The sequence below is a fragment of the Lathamus discolor genome, chromosome Z, assembly GCF_037157495.1.
Source record: "Lathamus discolor isolate bLatDis1 chromosome Z, bLatDis1.hap1, whole genome shotgun sequence".
NCBI classification, from domain to species: Eukaryota; Metazoa; Chordata; class Aves; order Psittaciformes; family Psittacidae; genus Lathamus; species Lathamus discolor.
The window spans coordinates 31,263,544-31,275,614 of record NC_088909.1 but is presented as its reverse complement, the minus strand read 5'-3'; the positions used below and the strand labels follow the sequence as shown (position 1 = coordinate 31,275,614).

Here is a 12,071-nt window from a genome sequence, read left to right as displayed (position 1 = left end):
TATTCCCTCAATCCATATGCTTTTATAATGAACAAAAGATGCAAACTCGGATAATTTCAAAGATAACAGGATATATGTACCAGGAGCACAGTTTAAATGCTTCGTAAACCATCACAAAGAGCTGAAGTGAAGATGATATGTTGCAAAATCATTAAATTGCAAAAAAAAAAAAAAAAAATCTGCTAGGTAGGCACAGCTGACATATGAACTTTAAATAAAATGGCATGCTAATACTAGAATGGTGTTATACACATCAAGCAATGATTACAGAAAGCCTTTGTCACAGGTGTACCTTTAAATACATAATACAGTAGAACTTGCTCTCCAGCCTTTGCTTTTAACATTAAATCTGAAAACAATAAATAGTACTTTGTAATATTAAATGCAATAAATATTAAACACTCACCACATACACCCTCTTTATTGTCAAAATCATCCGCCTCCAATGCTTTACTTAAGCCTTCCCATAGTAGTTACTTCACAGTTTACAATTCTTGTTCGGCACCTTAGACGTTTAAAAGCACAAAAGTAGTGTGTTATTAAAATGCAAACCTATAGAACTTAAATACATTTACAGAAATTTATGAAACAATTTCTATAAAAAGGATACGCATCTTTACTGATGTGCACTTAAGCCTAAAAAGAGTATCACTTGTCAGTAACTCAATGTTTCCAGAAGCTGTAATAAACTCCATTTGAATCCTAACTTAGAGATGTTTCACTTCTGATAAAACACATAACTACTGAACTGGGTTCATCCTCCGACTGTTACTTAGAAAAGAAATCATTTATACTTTTACATGCATTTTGGAAAACGTGGCCGTCTCATCATTTAATAAATGCCAATTTCCATGACTGGGCCAAATGCTCAAGTGTCAAAGCTTGGTTTATTAATCTCTTCCTTCGAAGGCACCTGTATGCTGTGCCAATACCCACGGGTGAGCCTCGAGGAAGGCCGCACAAGACAACCCTGGAGGACCTTTTTTACCCCAAACACCTGGATTTAAGTGCACCTGCAGCTGAGCTGAGAGGGTCCCCGCCGCGGCCAGAAGCCACGGCTTGCTCTGGAGGAGCGACCCCTCGCCCCTTTAACACACAACGTTACTTCGGGGTTTTCTGTTCATTTATGACCAATATGAGTCCCGGGGGCTGCGCCTGCCGTTTCGTCCCCACCGGCCGCCATCTCCTCAGGCGGCGCGGCCCAGCGGCCGCCGCGCTTCCGCTCCGCGAGTACTGCCTCACACCCCGCTGTGGCGGCGGAGGGCCTGGCTCGGCTGCTCCCTCCCCCTCGGCCCGTGCCGGCGCAGCACGGCGTACGGCTTGCGGCTCTTCCCCTCTCCTCCTCGCCGCCGTCCCCTGGTTCGAGGGCAGGCGCTGAGGCTGGCGGGGGGTATTGTACGTTCGGGGCAGCTAACGCGAGAGCGGGTGGTCCCGGGGAGGGAGAGAAGCGGTCGCAATCCCGCTGCGGTGATAGCGGCGCTGCAAGAGCCCTGTGGCGGCAGCAGCTGCTTAAAACAAGGACGGGCAGAGCGAAGGCGTAGCGAGTTCCGGTCAGGGGCTGGCTGTAGAAGAGACCTCTGCTTTACTTTCATTTCGGTGCTGTCCCCTCCAGAGGGTTCCACAGCCTCTTCCCACCTCTCCAGCCTCTGGAATAGGCGGGTGTTGATGGTTTGGGACACTAAAGGGCACTTTCGAAAGCCCTCAGGGTGCACACCAGGGTGGCCCAAGGGCCGGGCTGGGTGAGGTAGGGGTGGCCCAGCAGCGCCAGGAGCGTGGTGTAGAGCCGGGATCTGGAAGCAGGGCAGGAATGGGCGAGGGTGGTAAACCTCACTTTGTTAATTAATGGCTGGGGAGTGCTGGGCGTGAGCCGTGACATGCGTGTGCCGTGGCGCCGGCAGTGCCTGGAAAGACAGTGTAAACTGTGTTTTTCGTCTCGCTGGAGAGCTTGGACATAGTGTAGTCTAGGGCATTATCTGTTGCTTTCCAGGCTCTCAGAAAGCTGCTATTTCAACACCCCCTGTCTTTTAAAAGTGATTTTTTTTTCTTTTTTTTTTTTTTGTGCTCCCCTGTCTATCTTTTCAAGGGCCTTTGCAAGGAAGAGACTTATTGTAGAGGAGGAAAAGGCTGCCAAACACACTAGGTCAACAGTGAAAAGAGGTTTGGTTGTTTTGCTAAATTTGTAATGTTTCATTGTTACGAAAGGCAGTTTCTGAAACTGTAGCTCGCAAGTTGATACTGTCATTTAAATATCTCATGAACAGTTTTCCAGAGATTACTTTTATCAAAGATTTTCTTTTTATTGTAATGTTTGTTTCTTTTTTAACAATTTTAATACTAGAAGTGGGAGGTAACTTCTTTGTAGACAAGTACGGGTTTTGGGTTTTGTTGGTGGTGGTTTTTTTTTTTTTTTTCCAGATACTGCTAAAATTGTGCTGAAAGTGTAAAAATAGTATTTATTACTTTGTGAATGACAGCACAGACTAATATTAGAATCAGATCTGGACCTGGTGATATCCACGGTTTGCCACACATGCTTTTGAGGGATAGGCTATTAGTTGAATTTTGCTCATTTGTTTGAAAATAAGGCTGAATTTGCATATGAAGGAGTTAACAGCTATAGAAGCATTGAATCTGTGCTCAGTGTGGATGCTGTGGAGCTCACGTGCCATGTCCAAAGTCCCCTCAAGCCTGCTGAAATACAGTTTACACTCACAGGTTGAGATGGGACCCTAAATAGAGGCTTGTGGTCACCCAGATCCTATTCCTGCCTCAGAACTAGTCTTTGGATATGCAGCTACTCCAGTTCCTGTACCAGCCACTGCCTGTCTGTAAGATATTCAAACATTCTCATAATCCTATGACAATGTTCCACCAAGTGTATGTAGTCTATATATACATGTATGTATTTTAGGGGAATAACACACGGAGTCAGTGGTTTTACTTAAGTGTAACTAAAGGAAGAATTTAACCTACCAACCTTTCCCCCACTGAGATTTAGGGACTCCAAAAATGTGAGTCTAGACTTGCATGGAGGAAGCGTATGAAGGGCTTTGAAGCTCTTCAGCACTAGTTAGAAATCAGCAAGCAAACCTTTAGTCTCAGACAAACTCAGCAGCTCAGAAACCAGTTTCAGTTCTGCCCCCTCCCCTCAGTCTCTTCTGACAAAGTTAATTAGGTGAAATTTCAAGCTAAATGAGCTTTTTTTTTTCCTATGCAAAAAATATAAAAATAGATCAAATGTGAGCTTAGAGGGGAAATTTGGAGTCAATTCCCATCTTAATAGGGTTTAAGTACGGGATGTGTTTGAAGAATATTTTTTGGGAGTGTTATTTTCACAAACTGTTGCTCATCTGTCTGATTATTCTGCATTTTCATATGCCTCATAAACATTAGGTTTTTATTTTTTAAAGCAAGGCGTTTAGTTGAAGTGCAGTTTATCATATGGTTTAATACAATTGTGATTGAAGTCTACCTAGATCTTTAAGCAGCCTTCACCCAAAAAGTACAACATATTTACCGTTCAGCTCAGTCTCTAAGACAGAAGAGCATGCTGGAGGCAGAAGTGCTGTGTTTTGGTGGCTCTTTGTTCTCTGAAGGGCCTGTGTCCAAACAGAGACTAAATCAGAGCAGCTGTGGGGCGACTTGAATTCACAGAAGGGATCAGGCAGGTTCCTGCCAACCACAAAGTACTGCACTGGCAGTCCCCATCTTTAAAATCTTTATATGTCTTCCAATATCTTGTGCAACATCTAGAGTTGATGTGAGGGAAGATAACTTTGTATTTCATTGTTAATTTATGCAGCTTTAGGAGGTTTAAACCTCTTCTCTGTTAGTGGGTCATTTCAAAAGAAGTTTCCCCATACTTCTGTCCAAGAGGAAAGGTTCACAGAAAAGTAAGTTCCAGCACTAGTGTTTTGAGTAAGAACCACCTTTCTCATTCTTGCCGCCACATTTACTTGTTCATATGATTATCACAGAATCTCCTGTGACCCCTTTTCATTTAGGGAAAGGTTTGGAGAGGCTGATTTTTTTTTTTAGGCTATTCATTCTTTCTCTTTTCCAGAAATAGAATTGCCTAAGTAAGGTATTGTGGTATTTTCAGATATTTTGCCAAAAAAATACACAACCCAAACCAAAAAATATGGTTGCACCTCCTTGCTTAATGTGTGACACTCAAGCATCTGTCTATCCTGCACTGCTTGATGATGTGGTACAGAAGCAGACAGCCATAGATGGTCAGAAAAGGCTTAATTAAGTATTCTGCAGCTGCTATAAATTAGATCAGCATCTGCATCTGTGTAGACAATGAAATCAATGGTAATTTTGAGGGCCAAGCAAAGCAGAGGTTTGTTTTGGATAGACCCTTAGCCACAATTCAAACAAAATTGAAATTAAAAGAGTTCTAAGGGTAGAAAAAGGTTGGTCAACCTCATCTCCTTTTTCTGAAGGCCACTATGGTTCACCGTCCTGGTTACAGATAGGGATTCCAATGTACCACATTAAAGGCTGGTTTTATTTTATTTTTTTGTTTTCCTTAAACCCAGTTCTCAGAGTTTTCCAGACTAGACTTTGAGATACATTTTAGACAAGCACCCAGCTTTTTGGCTGTTTCTCTGACAATTTCCCTCTATTTCAGATTGCATACCACATTCTGGAACCAAATTTAGAATGAATGATATGCAAATTTTAAAGGTCAATCATCGTGCCTGTTGCAACAGAGTATGCTGTATGGTATTTGCAGCATATATTGAGTACAGAATGTGATAGCAATGGATCAGTACGTTGAAAGGGGGAATAAAGGTATTGCTGGAAAACTTTGATAGAGATATGCTTGCATGCAAATATCAAGAAGTAATAGGTTATTCCCTGGACATTTTAAGAAAGTACACTGGTTTTGTGTTTATAAGCTCTTCAGTACTAAATTCATGTCTTTGTTTTGCATTTGAACAGCTCCCAGTACAAGCATTGATCCATAAATATGCCTTCTGAGTGCTGCTGTAATACTAATACTTCTATTATCAAACCAATAATTAATATAAAACTTTTATTAGATGTTTTAGAGAGGCCTTTTGAAGGTTGACAGCTCTCGTTGATAAGTGAAGACAACCTTGTAACCTCTGTGGTGATAAAATGTAATTGCACAATAGTTGGGTCAGCTTTTAGATGTGCTTGTGCCACTTACGTTCGTCTATATTAGAACTTCCGTGAGCCTCCAGCTGTGATGTCACTGGTTGTAACTCTTCCCGTGGAAGCACTTGAGAAAGTTGGCGTTACCAAGGTTAAAAGGAAACTAACCCTCAGAGGTCATGTTTGGATACGTGCTTTGGTTTAGACATAGTTCATCTGAAGTTACTATTGCTATCATCTGATCTAGCTTGAGCATCTTTGCACAGCTTCTGCATGAGATGGTCAGATTTAAGTTCCCATAACAGCCTGCACCAACGAGACCAGTGAGGTCTGTTTTCAGCAATGACTTTACAGATAGCTAAGCCTGACACAGTTAAAGGAGAAGAAATCTGGTTACTAAATCAAAGAAGTTTCTGAAATCGAGGGTTATTATGTTTGTTTGCCAAGTAAGGACTGTACAGAGACAACTTCAGTTCCTTTTTTATTAACCATTTAATCTCCAGTCAAATATGTATTGAAACCTCTGGAACTAACCCACTAACTATGTAGTTAACCTCTCAGTTTTTAAACTCTTGGTAACTCTTGAATAAATTAAGGTATTGTGGCACTAGCATTTGTCTTTACTTTTTGGATCTAGAAGTCTGAGGGTCTTTGTAGTAAAGCCTCTTTCCACTAGTATCTCTGGACATGACTTGGTTGTCCTTTAGCTATGACTCAGCTACAGGAGCAAAGGCTGGAGAACGGGTACATATTTGGGGCAGAGGTCAGAGATTTTCTAGCTCTTAAGTGAAACCAAACGGTGTTTTGGGGTCTGGATATTCAGATGGCGCAAAAGGTATATGGATAGAAATAATTTGAGGAAGACTGTTGCTAATGGGGATAGGCAGGTTAAGAGTTTCTGGATTAAAGTGAGTTTCAGTGAGTTCTCACATTTTTTACAGATTGAACCCAGCAGTTCTGATTTCTCCCAGGAACAAAGGAACAAGTGCTTCTTTATCCTAGATGGGAGCCAATTCCCTCACATTTTCGAGAAAGATTACAATCCAAAATCTCATTTCTGTGAGGCTGTATGTGCCTGGGATCTGAAGTGCTGTCAAAAGCATAGTGGTTGAGGACTGAATGGTTAATGAAATCAGTTACTGCAAGGACACATAATTAAATAGACAGCAATATCTTTCCAAGGTTAGTAGCTATCTTCTTATATATAAGTAGATTATTTCACACTCTTCTGTTTTTCTCAACATCAGTCGACTCTTCACTCATTTTTATAATTATTGCACATAATATTAATTTGTTGCTACCAAGCATTCTTCTACAATAATTTAGAACTCAGGAGATAGATTGATGCTGGGTAAAAGACTATTTGTATATAGTTATATTGGATAGAGAGTATTCTGCCACCAATTAAGAAAGCAAAGAAAGAAAAAGCAAAAAATGTAGCAAAAATGATAGGAATGACCGTTTTTATATACTTCTGTGTCATTACTGGTAAATAAAAGAAAGCAGAGGGAGATGAAAGTTACTGGGGGTGAGCTTTTTTGTTATTAAGAGAACCCAAAGGAAACCCCAGACAACCCAGGTACAGAAGGGTATGTTTTGCTGCATTAATCTTTAGCAGCTGGTTACCATGCTGTCCAGCCTTTTAATTTTTTTGCCCTGACAGATGCTGTCATGTTTCAGAGTACAGTGCATTAAGTTGAACTTCATATGCTGTGAGCACAACTTTTAAGTATCTATGTAGAACTAGCAATACTGTATATTTATGAACGAAGCAGTAATTGCTGTTTCATTCATTCTGGGCAGATATTTTACAAGCTTCCAGCAAACTGGTACACCTTAGCTTAAATTTAGATAGTTATCCTTTGTAAGATGTATTTATTGAACTTGATTTAGAATCCAGGGCTTTAGAGTTGTACATACATTGCACTGTTGCTTTTGTCTTTATTGAGAATTTCTTAAGTGGTGCGTTCAGAACTTGCCTCCTAATGCTGATTGCTTTCACAAGAACAAATCTCAGTTTGATTGTGCAACAAACTGTTATTTGGATGGGGAAGATGGCTTGGTTGGTGTGTCTTTACATTGTGATGGGGGTATGCTGCAAGGCTTGTCCACATTGCCTGGTTTGTGGCAAACTGTACAGTGCAACAGCATTTTTGAAATGGGATATGAGGGAGGAGCTGCGAGCAGCCGTGGGGAGTGGTATGGGAATGCTGTCGGTGTCGGCACATTGGAATGGGATGCAGTGGGGTGCAGGGGTGGGAAGCAGACTTTGATTTCCAGGGAGGCGGTCTCAGACCAATGACCAGTGGATTTTTGGATTAATTAATTAACATTAAGAAAGTTATATATATTTTGTAGAATAAGATTTTCCTTACTCTACTGAGGGAAAAAGAAATACAAATTTGAAGTGTGCCTGTACATACTTATATACATGTACAAACACACACTTCATATACACAGGTTTGTGTATATATATATATATACACACACACACTTCACATTTATAATAGAAATATAAAATGGAAAATTTGCATGTTTTAAATGCTCATATATGAAGCAGAAATTAAGGCAACAATCCTATTTCCCCCCTCCTCCTCTTTTTTTATCATGCAATTCATCATCTTATCTAGCTTTTGAATGCAGCTTCATTTACTTCAGTGGAAAGTGTCCAGTTTTCACCAGTAAAAGTAAAAGGAGAAGAAGGCACGACAAACTTTGAAAGTACCGTGTAACACTGCACTGTATGGAAAGCATTGAATTAGCTTTTGAAGAACACAGGACAGAGTAACTAAATTGTGATTTTTGCCAAAGCTTTGTGGTTAAATCCCATTTTATATTTACACGCACTGTGGAATGAATAATATAGATGTCTTCCTGACACTAGAGCTTGGATTTATTGGGAAAGACAAACATGTGGTTGAAAGCTGAGCCAGGCTGTAGCTTTTCAAAATAAGAAAAAAAGATAAAAAGATAGTTGTAGAATACGCTGCCCTGGTTTACAAAACACAACAGAGCTCTTAGCTGATGGGGAAGAGTTGGTACAGAAATAAATGAGTGTACCAGGCATGTTAGGGCTAATTCTTTTTCTAATTGAAATAGCACTAAAGTTTCAGTGAGTTAAATAAGGTTTTCCTCTTTGTTAAACTCTCAGTATTTAATTAATAATAGAAATATTTTAGAATTTCACTTAATGTGCTCGAGTCTGATGATGAGGAAGATAAGAACCAGAAAGACCAATAAGAGACACTCATTTAAGTTTAATAGTATCTATCTAGGGTGTAAACTCCACCTTTTGCAACATTAAAGAGACTTTTTTCTAGAAAAGTAAAAAATTCTGCACTGAAGTTTTATTTTACAAAATACTTTTTTTCCCCAAATGCAGTGAAATAGACAAACTTAATTGGAATTTCATGAAATTATCCAGGAGTTTGTCACATTAATTACTGTTTCTGAACCTTTAAAATCAATATAGTAAAATGCTGACAAACTTAACAGTACACAGAATTAAAGGCTCTAACCCAAAGGCTGTATGTTTTTCTTGGTTAGTGTAGCATGTACAGCGTCTAGTTAACTCTAGGAATTGCTATTACTATTTACTGTCTTCGGATTTAACAGTGCTTGGTTTTAATGACTGTTCAGGGGATTTGGTTTCCATACGCTACAAATGTTATGCATGAAACAGCTAAGTTTTACAGGCATTGCTTTAGTTTAAAGGCAGCTCTAGTTTTGACGTTTTGTTTTATGTTTCGTACTTCATCCAAGTATATCTCATATGTAGAGCTTTATGCTTTGGCTAGTAGTGTTTTATTCTACTGCCCTTGTACTCTCACATACAGTAGGATATTCTTGCTGCAGACAAAATAGTGATTATTTTCATGCATCACATTCCAGAAACAAAAATAATCTCTGCTGCGCTTTTACCATCTCCCAAAATGAACAAAGTGGATGAGGATTAAGCCCTGATCTACCTCTCTGATGTTGGATTTCCCCGTCAACTGTCCTGGTCCCACACCAAGCACCCTAGCTGGAAAAAAATCACAGATCAGAGATGTTTAAAAGAGCCTCGGGTATTATTATTTAGACAATCTTGGTCTATTCATTGCTGCTAAATCACCTATTTTGACAAATGGGGAATATCCACTACAGAAATAGTCTAACTGCATACAGTTCCTTTCTTTCTCCCATTAGTGTCTTCTGTGGTGTGCATGTGAATTGTGAATATGGAATCTGTTTACTCAAAAGGATTCATATGGTCAAGTTTTCTGTCTGTTTACTTGCTTAAATAAATGTTCTCAATTTAACACAGCAATTTGTAATGAATACTGTGAAACAAAGTTAAAAGAATGAGTTCTGGAAATAGAAATTGTAATAAAATGCTTTTCTCCTCTCCAAAATATTTATTTTAACATGTGGTCACATTTTCCTACATTTTCACATTAATTGAAATCTTATTGTTGTAGAAAAATAAATCTTTTTATCCCCTTCATCTAGTTTCCCAGCTCTTACGCAAATTAGAGAATACACACACGGGCATAATTTGTGGTTTTACAATGAGGAAGATTGTGTACATCCATGATATATTTGAACAGCATTGTGCCAAGCAGTGCTCTCATGTAGCCTTTGTTTTGTAATTTACCTTTTCACTTCAGCAAAAGGCCAGTTTTGTGTGATAATCCTTTGATTACCAAGACTTCTGAAATGTTCTAAACATCATTCACCTCACTTATTTCTTACAAACTAATGTTAATGTTCAAGAATGAGTTTGTGAGGCTTAGAAATGTCCACTGAAGCTCCAGATACTGGAAACAGTCTACAGACATCACATCCTTCTATTTTTTTGAAATCACCAGGATAACTAATTTATTTTAAAGGAGGCAGGTGCAGGGGGGGCACAGAGTACACCCCAGTGCTGCCTGGATTCTGGTGTTTCTGCATGTAATCCTCTCTGTTCTTCCTATTCAGATACATAGAAACATTTAGACAGAAACTGACTATAAATATCCAGTCACTTTCAAGAAACTTTTCTTGGCAACAGAAGCTAAAATCAAGCACCGTATCAAACAAAATGCGAAGCATGCTACAAAGCTTATCTGCTTTCTCTTGAAGACAGCTTTGCAAGTGTGGAGCCAAGCCACCCAGTACTGCAGCAAGCAAAATTACTCCAAAGACTTAAGAATCATCTTTTTAATGTTTTTCTCTATTAAAACTCACCAGTGCCCTTCTTCTGCTTCTCCAGGAAGTTGTACCCGTCAGCACCTGCTGAGGGCTTCTTGATCAAACGGGCAGGTAAAAAAAATTCCCGTAGAATAAAGCCAGACCAGCTGGCTTTGAAGAGAAGCCCCCCAGTTTGGGTTGTGTTTGCCTCACTCACCCTCTGCTCCGCAGCCCTGGGCTTTTTCTCCTTTGGATGTTGACCTGTAGGTTGCATGATCCGGGTGCACAAGTGTCTGGCAGGCCAAGGGGGCACCTGCCTCTGTCAGTCCTGAGTAAATTTAGCTGTAAAAGGTATCACTGACAAGCAGACCTTTGTCAGTGCTGGCGAATGGACACAGCATTGCCGTTCCCCCTTCAAAGCATGCTGTGAGTTCAAGTGGAAAATAGCAACTCGGATCATCTTATCCAGGAATTGCTTCTTCGAGAAGAAGGAAGGCCAAATTGCTTGCATGTGGCAAAAAACTTTCCTCCTTTACATAGATGTTAAAATTACAGTATTCCAAGAATAAATTCTGAACAAGACAGGGTTTTGTTCTATTAATTATGTCTGGAAAGAAACTTTTTTTTTTTTTTTTTTAAATGGAAATACAGCACACACGCATTTCAATTCAGGTTATTAAACTGTGTTAAGTATTGAAGTTGATCGCGTTTCTTTTCACTAACTCATTGTGCTTTTTTATCCAAAGAAATATTAGAAGACTAAAGCCTCTCAAATAGGAGGTATTAGTCTCATTCACCAAATTAGAAAGCGTACAGTGTTGAGAGACTGGATGTCAAAATTGCATGTGCGTAGCACTTACAGGGTGGGAATCTAGGAACCAACCACATTTCAAATGGGAGCTAAAGTAAATAGAGACTCTTCTGAAGTGATAAAAACGTGGTGTTCTTGTCCTTGTTGGAGTAAGGTAAGGGTATCTTATTATTTATATTTGCTCCTTGCATTTTGGGTTTTTTTTATTCCCTTCCTGGAAGTGGCTTCTGGTGATTTAAATAGAAGGGTGTAATTTGCACCAGTATATCTTCACTCAGAGTTAAGAAAAAGTCACCAGCACAGGTTTGCCAGGGTTGGTAATAAGCATGCCTAAGTACTCAATTTTCTGATCAAAAACTGTGTCATAAACTCAAAAACAACTTTCAAAAAATTTCAAAAGTGTGTATTTTACTACAATGTGCTGTTTAAAAGGAACAAAATGTTCCTTCTAAAAAAGTGATGGGAAATAGTGTGGGTCAGGAGCTTTTTGTAAAATAAACAAGGTTCCTATTTGCTTACTTGTATAAACAACTACTCACCAAGCTGTATGTCTCTGCAGGGGCACCCTTTCCGATAAAAACATGGACCTGATTGGCATCGTCCTGTAACCATGGAAACATTTTAAGTGCCTCTCTCTCAATATGTACTTCTCTCATTCAGGATTTAAAAGCTGAATACTGAATAAGTAAGTGTTTTTATTTAATAATTATACAGGAGGTACTTTGTGGAAAGTTGGTTCTTGGGGTGTGTATCTGTCATAATAAAGATCTTGAGTTTTCACCATATTTGATAAAACCTTTCATTTCCATCCTCCTATCAGCTCTCATTCTTACATTAAAAACAGCGTTCACGAAGTCTTGATGAATGAAATTCTGAATTTTTTGATGACCCATTAGTTTGAGAAACAACAATCATAGTTCATATTACCATCAGTCTTAGGTACTGCTCGAACTGCATTAAGCTAGTCTGTTTTTTCTGT

At 39.3% G+C, this 12,071-nt stretch overlaps 1 protein-coding gene across 3 annotated transcripts in view; it reads right to left on the bottom strand.

The window, feature by feature from the left end:
- The window catches only part of MEF2C (myocyte enhancer factor 2C), a 137,914-nt gene extending 127,453 nt beyond the window's left edge, over positions 1-10,461 (bottom strand). The window contains exons 1-2 of one of the 3 annotated variants that reach the window (XM_065663579.1): positions 10,339-10,461; positions 407-505 (exon numbers count right to left, since the gene is read on the bottom strand). The gene's annotated coding sequence lies outside the window, so the exon portion shown is untranslated. Of the gene's footprint in view, positions 1-406; positions 1,492-10,338 lie in introns of those variants that run through there. The other 2 variants (XM_065663578.1, XM_065663577.1) reach the window with 2 other exon arrangements.
- Positions 10,462-12,071: the final 1,610 nt, after the last annotated feature.